At 44.9% G+C, this 19,681-nt stretch overlaps 1 pseudogene; it reads right to left on the bottom strand.

The window, feature by feature from the left end:
* Positions 1-1,587: 1,587 nt before the first annotated feature.
* Positions 1,588-7,349, bottom strand: LOC123153508 (NADH-ubiquinone oxidoreductase chain 4-like; annotated as a pseudogene).
* Positions 7,350-19,681: the final 12,332 nt, after the last annotated feature.

Raw genomic sequence — 19,681 nt, 5'->3', positions numbered from 1 at the left:
GGACAGACTGTGACGGTAAAGCAACAACATCAACTCGCAATGGCCCTCGTGCCATGAGACATGGATTTTAGTCGACGTAGATTGGATCGAAAGATCGCACTTCCGCTCTTCTCCTATCGGACTAGTCACTTCCCACTCTCCTCAAGTGAACAGTTTAGCCACTATCCTCCCATATACTCTGCTTTTTCATTGCTTATGAACTGGAACTTGTTGGTGCATGGATTTCACGTTTCAGCAGCACTTTGGTTTGTGCATGGTTGTGAAAAGAAGGCTTTCTATACACTTATATGAACTTCATTGGCGAAAGAAAGAGAAGCTTGCCTTGATAAAGCACAGCCTTTCGCACTCCAATAGGCATATATTGTTACAAGGTTATGCCCAAAGGTCCCAAAAACGCCGGTGCTACATATCAACGCGCCATGACTAAGATCTTCGATGAGATAATGCATAAGATTGTCGAGTGCTATGTAGATGATCTCGTTGTAAAGGCGGTATCCTATGAAGAACATCTTCAACATCTCAGAATCGTATTCGACCGACTAAGGCAACATGCACTCAAGTTAAACCCGTTGAAGTGCGCCTTCATGGTCTCGTCAGGCAAATTCCTAGGGTTTGTCATTCGACATCGGGGAATAGAAATCGACCCGAGTAAAATCAAGGCCATACTCGAAATGCCTCCTCCTCAAAACCTTAAGGAGCTGCGTTCGCTTCAAGGGCGCCTGGCATACATCAGGCGATTCATAGCCAATTTTGCAGGAAGAATTCAACCTTTTACAAGAAAAACCAAAAAAGACATTCCATTCTTTTGGGATGAAAACTGCCAACAAGCCCTAGATGGCATCAAAAGCTATTTCCTCAATCCGCCAGTCCTGGCTGTGCCGATACCAGGGAAGGAGCTTATACTCTGCTGGGCCCTTTCCTATTTCTCTAAACATAAGCTATGGCAATTCCAGCTCGCACCCACTCTGGCCCGCCCAGCGGGGCCTGAGTGAGCTCAGTGGTCAGCCCTTGACGTTAGGGGTCTTTCGCTTTTGCCAGATCTATAGAGATATTACGAGTCCTCCGTCCCAGATTCCCTCGCCGCGGCCATCTGGTTCACCGGTACTACCAAAAAGTCTCATGCTTACGTTCCTATGACTGATATATAAGTATGATCTCGGACTACGAAGACCCAGTCGTGCTTCTAGTTTCCATTCTCATCATCATATTGAAGGAAACTCCTCGTGCTCTGCCATAAGAACTTGGAGTCCGTATCATGGTGAAGGTAAGGTAACGCTGTGATTCTTGCTCAAAAAACTGACCAAACACGTTCGAGTTATTGGCTCGTCCGACCCGGCAGCATTCATGAGTCGCTCGTTCAACTGTCCCTCGGAGACACGGTCGAGAAGTTCCATGCATGGTCCCCCCCGTCCTTTCTTTCTCTCGGTCCCACCAGGGTGGGCCCCTCTGGGGTAGTAAAGAAATGGATAAAAAAAAGGGACTTCTGCTACGGGCTATGCCACCCATTACTTATGAGGGAAGTCGCATCCGTCCCATCGCAAGCACCTACAATGTCATGATCACATTGGTTTACCCTTTTTTGGTAGTTCAACGGACGGTCACCCCTCCAACAAGAAAAGGTAGAAATATGGGAACTTCTCTGCCATTTAGATCGGAGAATTTATAGAGGAAATCGGGTTTTAAATTTCTAGAAACCACACGATTATATAGCCAAAGCGAATACACCGCGCCTAAAATCATCCCAAGAGCAGATAATGTGGCTACTAAGCTATTTCTTTGGAAAGCTCCTACTAAGAATAGAAATTCCCCGATAAAGCTGCTAGTGCCGGGTAAACTCATATTGGCTAAAGTGAAAAGGAAGAAAATGGTAGAGAAATTCGGCATGGTGCTCACTAAACCGCCATAATATCTAACAAGTCGAGTTATGTCGGTCATATAGAACACCAACACATAGAAAAAGGGCTGAAGAAACCAGTCCATGACTTAACATAAGTAAAATTCTACCTCCAATTCCCTGTATGTTCAATAGAGCCTAATATTCCCCCAGAGTACGCCGCTTACCCCCCGAACCGTACAAGATAGTTACCACCTATCATACGGCTTTCTAACTCCACTTCTTTTTCTGGTCGTTCCACTCTGTTGGATCGATGGTAGTCTCAGAGATCTGGTAACCTCCGACATTTTTGACAACACGCTTCCTGCTTCCATTTTGAGTTGCGCATCTTTCTCCCCAGGGCATACTATAGTATCACATCATAGACCCCCACCCCAACTCCATCTTCCTTATCAGTGAACGGTAACATAGTGCATAGGTACTCTTCGATGCTGCGAGGACGAGACGAGGTGACATACTACGATCACGCACTGAAGTTCTGCCCTTCGGCTCAGCATATGGAACCTCTCAGCTGCTCCCTCGGGATAGGTAGGCCCACCCCCCCCCTTCCCGAGAGGCAGTCGGGCTGTGTTTCCCCTGCGGCCACCCAGTGGTGGCAGAAAACGAAAAAGGGTGGGCTCCACGCGGTTCGCGTTTTATTGTAAAAAGAGAGCTTTTCATTCTCTTATAGAAGCCCGCGCCCACGCGGGTAAAGCCCAGCGAAGCTGCAGGGAGCACTGGGCAATGGGGGATGAGGGCGACTCCGCCCACGGGTTGGACCACACCATAGGCAAAAGTCCTTCCACGGCAAGAGAAGGGTGACCGGAACAAGAAAAGGGAGCTAGTCGTTGGAGGGAAGACAAGGCTCGTTCCGTGTGACTCCACAGAAGAGTACGCATGCTAGAAAAGGCAGCCAGCTTAAAAACGCTAGCTAGCCACTTTTGTAGCCTTATTTAGTTTGGTTGCCTACGCTTGCTCTCCGGCGCGCTACGGCAACACCCCCTGCTTGCTTCTTTCTGTTCGATGCGAAGCTCGAAGCCTCCCCACCCTTGCTTAGCGTTCCACTTGTGATCCTGGAGGATTTGGAGAAATGTGCCCGACCATGAAGAATGGATTTTGTATTTTCTTTCATGTGAACGGCCCTATCTTGTAAAGAATGGTTTTTTATGCTATAGACCACGTTGAGAAAGACCAACCAACAACACAAATAAAGATTGTTCCATTTGGGTACCTCGAAAGGGAGGTGCTCCTTATGATGCTACGGACGGCTGTCCGAAGTGCATGCAATGACGGGCTCGGATAGGATAGGATTGTGCGCGCCGGGCCCTTCGGGTGTCCATATTTTGGCCGACCTTAGCGTATATACTATGTTATGTGGCCGTAATATTTTGATACCTTCCACTGCTGTTACGCCAGAAATCCAAGGTTCCACACGAGCTCCTGTTCTGCGGCGTGGTGGCAGGACCGCTAGGGGATTGGCTCCGAGTGTAGGTAGGGTCAAATCCGCAGGGGTCATGCAAATACATAGGCCCCTTCCCTTCTGCCGAGTTGTTTAGAAGGCGCTTTCCGTTCTACGGTCCCTCGGAGCGAAGGGTTAGGCAGGTGGTACGGGCCCTCTGACTACCAGTTATCTGTTGTGCGCGACTCCCGCGAAGAGAATGAAGGGAAGCTCTTCGAGCTTTCTCCGCCAGCGGCTTATGTAGTGGTCGGCATTCCTACGTGCTCCGGCTGATCCCCACTGGAGATTATATGAGGGGTCTTGGAAACTGTTGTGACGCTTTGGTGACGAAGGTCACCGGGGTGACTATGGAAGGATTCCGTGGTAGTCTCTGACTCCCTCCAACTCAATCAATATCAAGAACATGTCGTGAGCATGGGGGTTTGGCCGACTACTAAACTATTGGCTAGGGCTTTTCTAGTTATAGCTTCTATAGTGAGTGGCCCTTCCGCTTTGATCTAGTTGTAGTTTGTATTGTACTAAATTGAACACATATCAAAGAAAGGCAATCAATCAATAAGTAGTTGCCCTTCTCCAGCCTGGGAAAAGCAGTGAACTCGTTAAACAAGGGGTTTTTTATTCATGGTCGCTATTGTTGTATTGTATATTGTCGGGGGAAGCTACTGCTTCTACGGCAGCTCCACTTCCTCGTCTTGCTTCTACTTTGCTTGTTTGCACGAAGGCTTAGAGTCCTTTTCGCTAGGTCCAAATTCGTCAAAGCGAAAGATCTGATCCAACGGAAATCCTGCATATTGAGCGCAGCTGATATGTGGCTACTAGGCGCGACCATCCCGCATGCCATAAAAAATACTTCTTTTTTATGGCCCGTCATATAAAGATAGAATAGATATGGATAGAGAGACATTCTATTGATTCACGAAATGGCTCGTCGATCCAAATGAATCATTCTTCTGGTCTCTCTCTGCCCCCCCCCCCCGCCCCAAAACTGACCCACGATACAGCGCCCATTCGTTTCGCCCTACGATAGGTATAGGCGGCGGATGTCTGACGTTTGGAGTTGTCGTTCGTGCACCTGTCCCCAATAGAAGAATGAGTGATCCCTTCCCCTGTGGATCATGGCCTTACCACTAAGTCCCCGATGGCCAGCGGGGGATTCGGTATAGCAGCTCACATTCATTTGCGCTTCGCGTTCCCGCTGGACTGGGCACATGTTAGCTATAGGAAGTATGGTTACAAAAGTGACTTCGGTTCGCCAGTTCTGGCTCAACTCCTCGCTTTACGTTAGCGGACTTACAGGTCGGGCCGGGGCTCCACGCTCTTCCTTTCTGTGTGGGACGATGCCGGGAAATGTGTCGAGGCGGCGAACAACAACAAGACAAATAACTACATTTGCTTTTTCCCTCCATGAGATGAGCCGTGCATTGGACCGATGGATAATAGAACTAAGCTGGCCAAACTCTTGGGCACTCTACATATGATGTAGAAAAAATCAGATACATATCGATTTCTTTCTGATGGATCCAGAATAGATAGATATCTTGTATCATCAATAAATAGAAAGAGGTCAACCCCTATTATTGATAGAAAACCTTTCGATCTATCAGAATAGATCAGGCCATCTATCAATTGATTTGAATCATCTCGCTTTTCGTTCATTTCAGCCACGCCATAATAGCCGCCACAATAAGAAAGAAGCAAGCGAAATAGCTAGAAGCGCTCGCTTCGCCGCGAATTCATAGAGCCGGTGCTGGTGCTGTCTGCGTAGGGCCGTCCCCCACTCCTGTCCCGGGGCGCTAAGGGGTTTTGTTTTAGGAACAGACGGCGGTGTTTTGCTGACGCCTCGAATCGACGTTTTTGTTGCGACATGCTAAGTTTTCTTCCCTATTGCTAGTAGGTTGATGGGTCGCACGCCCGTCACACATGTTTTGGCCTTGCTTGTGTGTCCATAACTCAAAATAGGTGACCTAACGGCCGCCGCCCGACTAAACATACCAATAGTCACCAAATTCATATGGGCTACTGAGGAGTAGGCAATGATCTTATTAAGATCGATCTGTCTTAAAGTGGTCAAGGAAGTATATATTATAGCAATCGCGCTTAGAGTATAAATGAAAGGAGTGAAACAAAGTGTCGCTTCGGGAAACATGGGTATTGAAAATCTTAAAACCCCGTAGGTTCCCAATTTTAAAAGAATTCCAGCCAAGATGACGGATCCAGCTGTAGGTGCCTCTACATGGCCTTCGGGTAACCAAATATGAACTGGTACCATAGGCACTTTGACGGCAAAAGAGGCAAAAAAAAGTAATCCATAGAAGGATTTGGCATCGTTCACTAAATTCGGTGGTTAATAAAATTTGTAAATCGGTGGTTCCTGTTTGGAGAAGAATCAACAGAATAGCTAATAGCGTAAAAACGGATCCAAGTAAAGTATATAGGAAAAACTGATATGCTACCTTGATCTTTCTTTGTCTCGAACCCCATACCCCTATAATGATGGTAGAGTCAGGGGTGGCCCCAAAGCGGAGTTGACTGGTGGTAGTTGGTCGAAGCTCCAGTGGGTAGCCACTCCCTTCTCAGGGAACCGTACGTGAGACTTCCGCATCATACGGCTCCGTCCCGAGCTTCCGTTGTCGGCCCTTGTCATTAGACCACTATTCTTGTCTTTTCTGCCTTGACTCTCGAATCTTTTGCTTCTCGGGTGGTGGTGAACAATGGTGCTTGCGTAGCGGGAGATGCCCGCCCATCGTTTAGGCATGCTTCCTGCCCGAAAGAAGGCTAGCCGGACTAGTGGTAGGGGACCCGACCGTAAAAAACCCTACCCTATTCTCGAACCCTCTGCCAATCTCTACCCTACCCGCCTTTATTTGGAATGGGGCCAAAGAAATGTCTCCACCTGCTGCCAACAGTCTTTCTTCGGAATTCTACTGAACGGGCCAATCCTTCCCTCCGTTTGTTTTAGCAACTTATCCTAAGGTCTCTTCGCCAAGAAATCTCTGGCAACGACAGAGGAACTAACCTGCCTGCAGTGGCGGGGCGGCTTTTTTTTAAATAAGACCTGGACGATTATCCCTACCCTCGGTAGCTTACGAGTTTACGTCCATCCCTGGTTGGGTACAGTTTCCTTTATTTTTATCCCTTGTAGCCATTACCCGAATTCGCGCAAGTGTGTCCACACCCCCCTGACTTGACAAGGAATTCATTCTCGCGAACAAACACACCCCCTACACACACCTAGGAGCACCCCTTCCTGCATATCCATACAAGACCTGAGTAGGCGGGTCGAGGTCCTACGAGGTACCCACTACTCGGAGTACCCTCCCACCAAACAAAGATGTGTGGTTCGGTGGTTCAACCAGAAATGCTATGCTTACGCACAAGACTACCCCTCTTCCCGAAAGCTTCGCGGGGACCTTTACTACTTTACGATGACGGGGGACCGCCTGTAGGGGGTTTACTGCACAAGGCCCCTGCAGAGGAAAAGCTTGATCCCAGTGAATAGAAGATGCTCAGCTCCGCACAACATAGGGATTGCCATGCTTTCGGAAAGAACATAGAATAGTAGAGGATCCAGCATGCAGGACACGGCGATCATTACAAATTCACGAATTAGAAATGTTGTAATATACTCTTTCCCAAAACTTCTCAAACCAGACCAACCCACTAAAATGCAAATAGGGATCAGAAATGTGGTCAATATCATGAAGAATAATGAAAGACCGTCTATACCCATATACAAATGGATGTTTCATAAGGAAGCCACCGAAGGCTTTCCACAAATTGAGATTTGGCCATAGAAGGATCGAATTGTATCCGAGGAATAGGGGGATACAAAAAAGTAATAAGAGAAACGCACAGACCAATCAATCGTATCGGTCTTATTGAAGAATTTGGAATGAAAAGAGGAGTAATGCTTCCTAGCACGGGACAGAGAATAGGACCACTTAGATCAAAATAGCATTCATAGAAATGTTCTAATATAGAGTAGAATTGAACATTGAAAAGATTAGTTGACAACAGTCAATCAAAAGATGGGGCGACAAATTACTAAACAATAGGGGTCTTTCTGTGCAAGTCAGCTGAACACCGTAATTGATGAGTGAGTAGGTGGGTTAGGTGCACCCCTCGCCCAGTGGGAAGTCATGAGGCTAGCCCCCCTGAATGAAGAAGTACTGGGGGCCCCTGCCCGCCCACGTATGCGCCTTTATTTAGATTCTAACTAAATATTATATTGAACTTTATCCGGGAATCTTTCTAAAGAATCCATCTGGCAAAACGCAATTTGTCGATTTCAATCTAAGGTGCACCTTGCCTTTTTCAGGTAGCTTTGTTACGCCTATTCAGCTAGGTGGGGCATTGGTCATAGCCGAAGTCGAAGGGAAAAATAAGGTAATGAGATGATGGTGCCATCAAGAAGTTTTCGACGAACGTAGTAGCGGCCAAAAATGAAACTCTTGCATGAAAGACCGGATTTGACGCAAGATGAATGGCGTTGGGGTTTTTCAAATGAAACCCGCGATCAGAAAGTCACCAACGGAGCCATACAATCTATCTAGTAGTGTGCCATGGCACGGTACTCCGCTTCGGCAGTGGAAGGAGCAACTGTCTATTGCTTTTATCTCATCCAAGATAGTGTCTCGTCTCCCCATAAAATAGATAAGCCTGTAGTTGAGCACCTATCTGAAGGCCCAATCGGCATCAGCAGTTGCACGCAACACTAAAGAAGACGATGACCGAAAAAAGGATGGCTCGAGAAAAGGTACCTCAAATATATCTAAGAATCCGATGAACTGCTGCAAAGTGAACTGACCGGGGGGCAGCCATGAAAGGCTGACTTTTCTAAGGAAAAGCCATCTGGGCAAGAGATCGTCAGATAAACCAAACTACCGACCTATTGTCTGTACTGCGTCGGATCAGATAATGGTGAGCCATCAGTCAGACGGAGTTTAACGTAAAGCTCCAAGGGAGTGTCAACAGTCTTCTCATCATTGAGTTGAGCTCGAGTGATCAAGTCATGACGTTATTTGATCTGAGATACCAAATATCCACGAGGAGAATGTGCGACCTCCAAGCCAAGAAAAGGCTTGGGGCGTGTCAGCGCCTTCATAGCAAATAATTGATGAAGGCGACACTTGATCAGCGATATGGTAATGGAGTAATCACCAGTCAGTTTGATATCATCAACATACAACAACAGAATAGCACATCCTCGAGGATAAACTGATACGAACATGGCCAAATCATGATCACTCTGAGCAAACCCTGCCTGGATAACATAACCATTGTGTTGAACTTCAAAAACCGACGCTATCGGGGCTTGTTGAGACCATAGATCGCTTTGCATAAAGGACAGACAAGAGAAGAAGTCAGAAGGGCGGGTTCTCTTTCATTCGTCTTTTCTAGGTGCGCATCTCCATCTACTAAAAGTAGGGGTGGTTGCCATAGATAGATTGGGTCATTTGTAACCTGAGCAATAACCGATGCTACTACAGCAATAACGGAAATAACCGATGCTATAGCAGAAACTACAGCTATACGTGGCGGCCCCACACGCAGCTTTGTTTAACAAGCATCACCCTTCCTTTCTTTTCAAATGCTTCCTCAGTCAATCAGCAGCTTATTCGATTCCTATTCTTAGTAAACATCTGATATAGATGGTGGGAACGATGAAGCAGATTCTTCATCTATAGGTTGCAATCCGTATGATTTCTTTTCTCGATCTCCTGCTTGTGTTTCACCTCGCACCTAAGCATCACGTTCCTACGGACAGAGACATATGCGCTCTAAGGCAATCATAGTACTACCAGCATGGTTACATCGTTCTGCGGGCAAGCTTCAACTTCAAAGTCACCTGATTTGGCACCAGCCAAAGGAGTAGGAACAGCAGCTGGGGAAGCACCATTACCATCCATGGGATGCTTTGTGAACAGCCCCCTCTGTTCAATACCGATACCTGTCAGATTCCATAGCTGATGAATCTCTTTATTTTTCCACTCTTTCCCCGTCACGCAAGATGCTTTTCTGGCACAAACCTAGTAGTTATTTGTCCTGCTGATCTTGGGTGAACTGATGACACTGATGCTCCAAGACCAAGAGTTTTCATAGCCAAAGCTATTGAAGCTGCTCCCTCCCATGAATCACAGCTTTCTGGACGCACTGCTTGAACACCATGGAGCAAGATAGAGAAAAACTCCTATCCCAGTTGATCGAGCTGAACCCACCCACCGCCGGGCAGGTGCATCAGCCTCTTCTTTCTAGTTTCCGACAGGGCTACCCGCACTAGCCTCTGACCTCTACTCCAAAACCTGAACTTCACATATCTGAAGCCTAAACCTTCACTACTTCCATCACTTCACAGAGCAGGTCTTGTTTTCAAACTTGCTTTCGGGTTAAGTGCAGAAAATCAATTCAATATTCCTATCATTGAGGATCTATTAGATGAGCTACATGGTGCACAAGTGTTTTCCAAATTTGATTTGAGATCAGGTTATCATCAGATAAGAACGAGAAGAGAAGACATTCATAAATTTTAGGACATATTTTTGTCATTATGAATACTTAGTGATGCCATTTGGACTCACTAATGCACCTGCTACCTTCCAATCTTTAATGAATCATGTTTTTGCTCCGGAAATACCTTTTGGTATTCTTTGATGATATTCTGATATATAGCAAGACCAAACAAGCTCATCTCAAGCATCTAAAGTTAGTCCTGGACATTCTAAGGTCATAAAAACTATATGCTAAGATTAGAAAATGCAGTTTTCCTGTCCCTCAAGTGGAGTATTTAGGGCATGTTATCTAAGGATAGGGTCTATCTACAGACCCCCATAAAATAGTTGCCATCAAAGAATGGACAGCACCTAAGACTATCACTCAGTTGAGGAGTTTTCTTGGTATGGCTGCAGAAAAAGAAGATTTGTCAAGAATTATGGGATCAATTCTAGGCCACTTCATGACTGTCTAAAAAAAGATTCATTCCAGTGGTCAGACGCTCAAATTGAGGCCTTCACAACATTGAAGAATTGTCTGGTCACTGCCATTACCTACTTCTGCTTGGACTGACATCTCCCTGGATTTCTTTGAGGGTCTTCCCAAATCATTGGGCAAAGAAGTCATATTATTGGTGGTGGACGGGTTCACTAAATATTCTCATTTCATTCCCCTTGCTCACCCTTATACAGTACAATCAGTCTCTCATGCTTTCATGGATAATGTTTTTAAGTGGAATGGATTGCCAAAGTCAATAGTCTCTGATAGAAACTAGATATTCACAAGTAACATGTGGCAGGCCTTCTTCAGAGCACTGCAAGTGAAATTGAGATTTAGCTCTGCCTATCACCCACAATCAGATGGCCAGACAGAACGTGTGAATCAGTGTGTGGAAAATTACTTGCATTGCATGGTTTTTCAGCAACCAAGGAAGTGGTCTAGTTTGGATCAAGCAAATGCCACTTGGGAGGATGTCGACTTCATCAAAGGTCTCTTTCTGGAGTTCTATACAGCTCCTATTCGTGGTTGGTGCCCTAATTCCAACACTTGACAATGCTTTGGGGGAGGTATTGTCATATCTGAAGATTACTGTACCTAACTTTCCCCAGTAGCCCAGGGTCGGGAGCTAGGACTTCTAAGGTGAACAGTCCCTCAAAGTAACCCTGTATCAGAGATGCTAACTGGTCATTACCTTCAATCATGTTGCCGTTTGAGTCATTCAGAAACTTTATTATGTTCTTCTTTTTTCTCCGTTGCAAAATGATGTGATGAAAGAAGCTCGTATTTCGGTCTCCATGGCGGAGCCAATTAGCCCTTCCTCTTTGCAGCCATTAATCCGAGTGCAAACTCTCTCAATTAAGTGTTGGAAGCAGTCGCTCCTATCCACTCCTACCAGGGAGGGGAGCCCCAAGTATTTGTCAGTGAGCGATTCGGTGACAATATTCAGCAGGTTGCATACCTCCTGTCTGTCCCCCCTATCTATCTAAGGGTCCTTGGTAAAACTCTCTTCATTGAAGGTAGTACATGGGTATCCATCTTATCTACGGTCTGCGGGTCATCCACATGACCAAAACAAAGGGTATGAAAGCAGTGAAACCGATATATCTGTTGAAGGCGATCCCACCGGTCCTATTTATTAAGTTGCAATGGCGAGTATATTTGGACCCCCAAAGAGTTGTATAAGTTGGAAAATGGAGATTTGCCTGTGGCATTGGCCGTTGGGCAGCTAGCTATTGCATTTGAAGGCTCCACAGAAAGAACCCGCAGGTACTATTACGACAGGTGGCTTCGAATCCAGTTTGTTAGTCGTTTGCATCTCGGTTAACAAAAATAAGCTTGAATCCCTCCATTCGTAGATCAGTCAGCTAAAGTTGTTAAAACAATGCCCTGGTAAAAAGGTAGCATAAGGTCGTTCTTTCTTACTCGAAGTTGCACTCAGGTGCTGCCGTTTTAGAGCTAGGCGATATTCTCTGTGTAAACTAGTATCGTATCTGTTCGATATGGACCATTCTATAAGTATAGTCATTTCAGTCTTCCTCAAAGGATCTCCGATCTATTGTGCAACCTTCCCTTCGAAACCCACCCCACACGAATACTTCTACCCCTTATCACAGCTCGAATGCCCACAGGCATCTGTCTTTAGCACAAATCTTTTACTGAAATCAGGGAGAACCAACACAGGGGCCTCAATTAAAGCTTGCTTGAGAACATCAAAGGATTGCTTTGGCTTGTCCACACAAATGGTACTCCTTTCTTTAACAAGTTCGTGAGAGGTCTCCTAATTATGTATATACAGGATGAGTCACATCTTGACCGGAGCCCTGCGGAGCACAAAAAGTGAAGAGAAAGGATTTGTTCACCACTTTAAGCCAAAAGATAGAAATGAAAGTTGTTCCCATAGAATGAGATTAGATCCCGCAAGTGAGCTATTTATACCGAAGCTTACAAGAATTAAAGTTGAAATGGGAGCTTTCCCACCACAGCATCCAACTCTTCTCTTCCGTAAGCAAAGGGGCTTTCAACGAGATAGGGAGCTGTACAATTCCACCCGTGGGTGGGGCTGGCTACGCTTGCTAGATTGGATCAAATATACGTGTCCTACGCTAGGCGGAATCGTTGTTTCACTCCTCCAAGCATTCCTTGCCAATGGGTAAAGCCTTTATCTATCACTTCGGTTGGAGACATATTAATTACCTTTTTTATCCTGGGACCTTTGGAAGCTCGCTTCCCTTCCTGAACTGAAGGAAACCGGTGCCTGAGAGATCCGTTATCTGCAGTCTCTGAGCTTGATTGCACATCTTTTCCTGCTCATACATGTGTTTTTGCACGCTTGAGACCTCCTCTTTTGCTTGGCTATCCGAGGAAAGATGGCTTATGAGGTGGGTTGGACAACGTACGTAGTGAGCCTGCTGCTATCAGTGTGAAGATGAGCATTTATCTTTCTTTTCAGGATTTAGTGTGTGTGTGTGTGTGTGCTTGTTCTTAAGGGAACGTGCAAATCACCCAATCATATCAGGATGGATCCAATGGGTGTGATTTTTTTCTATATTGATCACCTACCCATGCTATAAGAAGAAGGGCGTCATGGAAGAGTTTGGGGTCCAAAGCCACACCTTCTTTCCCCCATAGGAATAGAGGTCAGGAGCTGCCGGTAGGGCGCTGCATTCAATCTGACTGATGGCTCAAGATAAGTAAGAGACGTACTTGAGATAGATAATTTATGTATTTCGCTATTTCGAATACCTAAACTGCTACTAACAAGAATAAGTACGGAGAGATTGGATCTCCCTGGCGTAGTACCTGAGAAGGTTTGAATTCCTCAAGACGCTCCCCATTGAAAAGAACCGAGAAGGTAACTGAAGTCACTAACCTCATCGCCATAGAAATCCCACCTTCGTTGAAAAAAAGTGGGCTGGATAGCCGTCTGGGCCAGGGGCCTTTCAGGATACATCTTAAAAAGGTCACACTTCAGAACCAGTAAAGGGTGCAGTTAATTGCTCATTCATTGCCTAAGATACTTTCCGAGGAACTGTCGACAAAAACATCCTCCATTCTTTCAGTGCCTTCAGCAGTATAGAGATGTTTAAAGAACTCATTCGTCATCCCGCTCATCTCCTCTGAAGGGACAACGAAGGATTGTCTGAATTAGGACCTATTTGTAGCTCATTCCAAATGGGCCACAGAGACCCCCCCCATGTGTCATGAAAAGAGAAACTTTTGGTAGTCACAAAACCCTATTTTAAGAAATAAGTCATTAGATCCCGTATCAGCTATAGCAGTGAAGTTCTCATAAGCTTTCATCATGTCGAGCTTTAGTGCACACACCTGATCATCTCGTGCCTCTTATATAGTTTCTAGTTTAGGAGTCCGAGCTGGAAGAACAAAAGGTGGAGCTCCGCCCTAGTGTTACCCTTTGCCTCGCTCTTTAGAGGCATGAGTGGTCACAACTCGACGTAGTCTAGCAGTTCTATTTGGCGCACGAATTGCGTATAGCAAAGTTGAAGAAGGCATTCTAGGAGCTAAAGGCGTCTCACTCGTCTCTCATTCGCTCGATGCTTAAGTACCGTTTGCTTGATCCCTAGGAGGACTTCCTCCACTAGCAGGTTTCTTCGGAAAACTCTATCTATTCTGGTGTGGATGGCAAGCAGGCCTATATTTCTTTGAATGTGCTTTGAGCAGACAGATATGTAGGTTGCTAGGAAGGAGGTAAGCGCTTGTATTTCTGATGTCAAGAAGTAAGAAGAGGTAAAACTCCTAAAAACAACTTGATCTATGTTGAAAGTTTATGTCAGCAAGCAAAGAGATTGCCTAGGGCGAAAGAAAATTAAAAAGATAATAAGTTGCTAAACCGGTTGTAAAGTGGCTCTGATAAAAACCATCATTGCTTTAAGGGAGGATGACATACCATGATGCTTTCTGTTTTGTTGAGCCCTGCTTTGGTCTCTGGTTTGATGGTTGTACATGCTAAAAATCCGGTACATTCCGTTTTGTTTCCCATCCTAGTCTTTTGCGACACTTCTGGTTTACTTATTTTGTTAGGTCTCGACTTCTCCGCTATGATCTCCTTAGTAGTTCATATAGGAGCTATTGTCGTTTCATTCCTATTCGTGGTTATGATGTTCAATATTCAAATAGCGGAGATTCACGAAGAAGTATTGCGCTATTTACCAGTGAGTGGTATTATTGGACTGATCTTTTGGTGGGAAATGTTCTTCATTTTAGATAATGAAACCATTCCATTACTACCAACCCACAGAAATATGACCTCTCTGAGATATACGGTTTATGCCAGAAAGGTACTTAAGATAAGAGCCCAACCCACTTCCTTTTTTAGGACTCTGTTTTGCAAGGACTGAGGCATCAAAATCTTTAGCAGATCTTCCTTCTGCTTGATCCTTTTTCTACAGGTCGGGATGTTATCAAAGCCAGGGCTTCTCGCCTTTCCTTTTGATGGCTCGTATCCCTAGACACCGGCCCTGATACCAATACTAGAGATTTGCCTTGGTTGTAGTTCAAAGAAGTTCTTCGGCTTTGGGAAGATGCGAACCTTATACCATTGTCCTTGGACAGATATGAACCTTACGTGGGCAGCGAATGAGCATATCCCTATAATACCTGCCTATCCTACCTAATGCTGGATTTCACCTAACGCAAGAGCGAGTACTACGATGAAAATCACTTTTACGAGTGATACCTTTGTCTTTGGTGCTTGAGTTGTCCTCCCAGCGGTGTGGTCCTTGATTTTGGAAATGACATATTGAACCGGTATCTTTAGCATATAAAAAATCCGGCATACCCCTTTGACGGCATCCCTCCTCTAAAGTTGCTTCCTTCCTTCAAGCAACGCATTCGCGAACCAATACGTAGTACACGACGTAGTAAATAAATTAAATAATGCAATCCGGGTTAAAGAAATGAAATGGTTGTTGCCTTCTCAGACAAGAAGGATTTCTTTTACGAGCGCTAGAGGGACGAGCTAGATACCTTTTCTATATGACGAGCGCTAGAGAATAGAAATATCATACTTTTTGCGTTGGATCATCCGATGAAGTGGATGCATACATGTACCTCAAGTGGCATTTTCCTTGTGGTGTAATGTGTTCCCATATGATATATGTAGGTTACAGAACCTTTTCTCTTCCAATTTGGATATTGATTTCTTCTTCAATAGAACCATCCGCTTTCTTTTGAATCTTTATACCAATTTACATCCCATTCCAACAATCTATTCGTCGTAAGCCCTTCTAGCAGCAATCCAAACGTCCATCCATCTGCATCTCCCTAACAGTCTCTGCACGTGGATATCTTCTACTAGTGATTCAATTGGGGCCAATCCTGCCGCATCCACTTCCTTCTATCAATTAGTGGAATCCCCAAAAGCGGAAGAAGTTCTTTGCGCTAAATACCTTCTTTGCAAGTCGTGGTCCCACAACGGACCAAAATGGCCATCAGAAAGCAGATTCATTTTATGATAGAAAAAGAATCTTCTTTCTTCTGGCACATGTATTTCTGAAAGGACTCCATCTTTGGAAAATCTTGTTTGCACCTTGCATTGAATTAAACCACTCCTTTCACCGCGTATAAAGACTTGGTGGGTGGGGATGAGACGCTAAGGTAGGGTCGGTCTGGATGAAACTATCTTTAACACGAGCTTCTTCCTTGTGCGAAGTACCAACTTATTGGAATTCAGCATTGCATATTCACTACCAAGATCTCTTATAAGTTTTGGGACCAGAATGAATTCTTCCTACAGACGCCGTAAAGGGTGCGGTTTAGCAACCAAGCGTACAATGACCGAAACCAACAGCTCCATCATTTTTGAGAACTTCTCTCTCGCATAGAGGAGATCTTGGCACTACTTTATGTGTTCAATCCAGGGAGCCGCCCTCTTCTTCATATCTTGCTTGATATTGGTTTCATAATGAAAAGAGGAAGGAGTGTCGAAGAGATGTCGCTTCTCTGCTCTCAGCTCTTTGCTCGAGATGATGTGATCTGATCGATCAGTCTAGAATCTATTACCAATTGGCTAAGTCACTAAGTCATTGTGGACACTTGCCATCCTCTCATATCGAAAGACAAACAATGACTTCTGGGGTAAAACGGAGGGCTAAAACCTGAGCCTCTTTTTCCATCCCAGGGGGTAGCGATTTCAAGAGTACTTGGTTTAAAACTTCCAGTTTATTCAAGTAGTTTCACTCGATGAAAAATGCATGCAAAAAGCATTCTATTGATGATTCTCTGTCAGGCATTACACCTCTATCCCAAGTTGTTCGTGTTAAGGTGGCCGGTGGCGCTGAGTTAACTTCCTTGTTTCTTCTGCTTGATTTGATCTTTGCAAGTATCTGTTGATACCGCTCCATCACATCAGACAAGGAGCCCCACATTCTAGAGTGCAGTGAATGCAACTCAGAAGCCATTCTTATCTGTCTATGCCCCATATCTTGGATCCGGGTCTGCGTATGAATAGTATTCATATCACAGCCGAGCAAGAGGATTGACTTACTCATTTCAAGCAGAAGTGGGGATTGAACCCAGTAGATACCTAGCAGCTAAAAGAGGTCCAAAGCACCGGATATGGCTCAAGTAGTCCTTATAGAAATGATCTACGAACTATAACCTTTCGATAAGAAAGATTAGTTACACAAGATATATTATTCTTTCTCACTTCCTCTAGAAACCAAAGGGAGAAGGAGTGGGAGTTGAAAGCGACAGAGATAAAGTACCAGCAGCTGCAGTCGTAGGTGGAAGCCTTTCTTTCTTCTTGCACGTATTGAGCTTGGTGCTCCTTGAGATCTCAAAATAGCTCCGAACCAGCGACCTTGAGCGGGTCTCCTCAAAACCACCGTAACTACCCGTTGCGAGCCATGTTCCTTGTATGCTAAGGAGAAGATTAATTAATTGCTGCCACAGCAGGCGCCTGTCTGTAGACAGATTGGATCGATAAATATTTTAAAAAAAACTTGTCAAGCTTTGCAAGGTCCCCTTCTCAGAACAGCAGCAAGTCAGCACCAGGTCAAATTCTCCAATTATGGTAATATACCATAAACAATCATCCTTTAGGAGCTATATTATCCCTCTAGGGGAGCTAGTATAGTTGGCCATAAGTTCACACCCCTTCTTCATTCCATTTTCTATTTTAGAACTTCGGGTTTCAAAGACTTTTCCCACAATAGAGGCTTTGTTCTTTTTGAGCAGAAAGAATGAATCTAGTATCGACGGAATGGTATCTATCTTCTTAATATTCGTTTTCCAGGGGAATGAGCCAACCCACACAGGAGTGCCTACTATCTTGTCACGAATGCAGAGGAAAAGAAGTAACATACCCCCGCCCACGAGCCGGGATCCCTTCTTATTGTACCGCTAGTGGTCTTGGATGAAGAACCATAAGAGCAACCTGAGGTAGTCGAGAGGAGCCACAAGAGCAAGATGGAGGTTAAAATGAGACAGGTGGTAATACTTCTTTGGAATTGCCGCTTGCACTACACAGAGAGACTAGGACTAATGCTGGAAAGCCTCCGGTCCGATATGGCTATGAGCATGACATTGCAAATTGAGTTTCAGACTCTTATGTCTCACCCGCACACAAAGCATTCATTGCATCTCTACAATCAGTGTCTATTCCAAAGGATTGGAAGGCTCCAAAGCTGGATCCCCGGTGGAAAGAAAGACGCAATGAAGGAGGAGCTTGGTGCGCTTCAGAAGAACAAGACGTGGGATCTTCTTCCACTCCCAGCAGGAAAAAGAACAGTTGGATGCAAATGGGTGTTCACCGTAAAACAGGCTCCAGAGGGTAAGGTGGATAGATAGAAGGCAAGGCTAATTGCAAAAGGTTATAGGAAGACGGGAGATAGACTATGATGAGACCAAAGCACCAGTGGCGAAGATGGACACGGTGAGAACCTTAATCTCATGCGCAGTCAACTTACTTTGGGTGGCCTTTACATCAGCTAGATATGAAGAATGCTTTTCTTCATGGTGGTTATTTACAAGAAGAGATCCATATGGACATTCCTCCAGGTTTTGGAACAAACAGACTGATGGGAAGGTGTGTAGGCTCAAGAAATCTTTGTATGGCTTGAAACAGTCGCCACGGGCATGGACAGGTTCAGGAGAGTTGTTTGTGGTATGGGCTACTCTCAGTGTAATGGAGATCATACAGTACCGGCATAGACGAATCCATATCACCATTTTGGCGGTGTATGTGGATGATATTGTGATTACTGGAGACAATGTTGAAGAAATCAAATGTTTGAAGGCAAGACTGGGAGAAGCATTTGAGGTAAAGGATCTTGGACCTCTTCGATACTTCCTTCGGATTGAAATTGTTCGGTCGAAGAAGGGGGTAACATTAAGTATAGTGAACAGGTAGCTGATTGTTTTACTAAACGAGTAGGTCCTTGTGAGGGTTTAGCAATTTGTAACAAGATAGGCATGTTAGATATCTTTAGCCGGGGGAGTGTTGAGTATTGGGCTGGGCTATATAGTGTGTGTTAGGCCCCATGGCCCATGTACCTTGTATGTATAGCAGCACATAGGAGCAATGGAAGAGATTGATGATCACTCATCAAATAATACCCATGAAACGAATCCAGACTCAGTGAGTGGTGAAGACCACTGACCCCAATAGGAATACAGAAGACCTAATTATTGAAGAGAATAGTACAATTAACAACTAAACCTAAAGGGATCCACTTGTCATAGAAGCAGTCTATAACTAATAGGAAGCGCCTATCTCTTACTTGATATCTGATTGATCTTGCAGAGCCGAATTGTTTGAACTTGATCGACCTTAAACGCTAGTTCAATTCCAGGACGACATCATATAATATACGCAAGGCTCAACCAATGATTTTGATTAGACACTTCTCCTTGTTGAATGAGAATGAAGGAAGAGTGTCGAACGACTAAAGCTAACAGCCAGCCCGGATACCTAAACTGAAGAGGATGTCCCACCATAGAAAGATATGATACAGACCAATTAACTGGTAAGCCAACCTTCCCCATTGCTTTTCTTTCAACTAACTAGAAAAAGAAGGGGGCTCTTACACGACTAGGCCGAGGAAACCTCCACTACTGGCTGAACTGAAACACATCATCCCATCCATTCCATCAAGTAAGTATGGGTCCCTAGTGACATATTAAAGAATGCCAACTTTCTCCCAACCGGTCTGTGAGAAGAAATGCCTAGATACTCGGTATGAGGAGAGCTTGGTAAGCAGGCAAAGAGCAGGGTTTGGTAGGCTGAGCCTCTTCTGGGGCAGGAAATTGGTCTATACCCATAGTTGCTTTTGTTTTTTCGTATGGCACTCTTAGGGTGATTTGTGAAGTTGTTGTTTCTGACTGTATCCTGTAAGAAAAGA

This window comes from Triticum aestivum, chromosome 7A, assembly GCF_018294505.1.
Source record: "Triticum aestivum cultivar Chinese Spring chromosome 7A, IWGSC CS RefSeq v2.1, whole genome shotgun sequence".
Taxonomy (NCBI): Eukaryota; Viridiplantae; Streptophyta; class Magnoliopsida; order Poales; family Poaceae; genus Triticum; species Triticum aestivum.
Note: the sequence above shows the minus strand (reverse complement) of the source record. Positions and strands in the feature narration are given on the sequence as shown.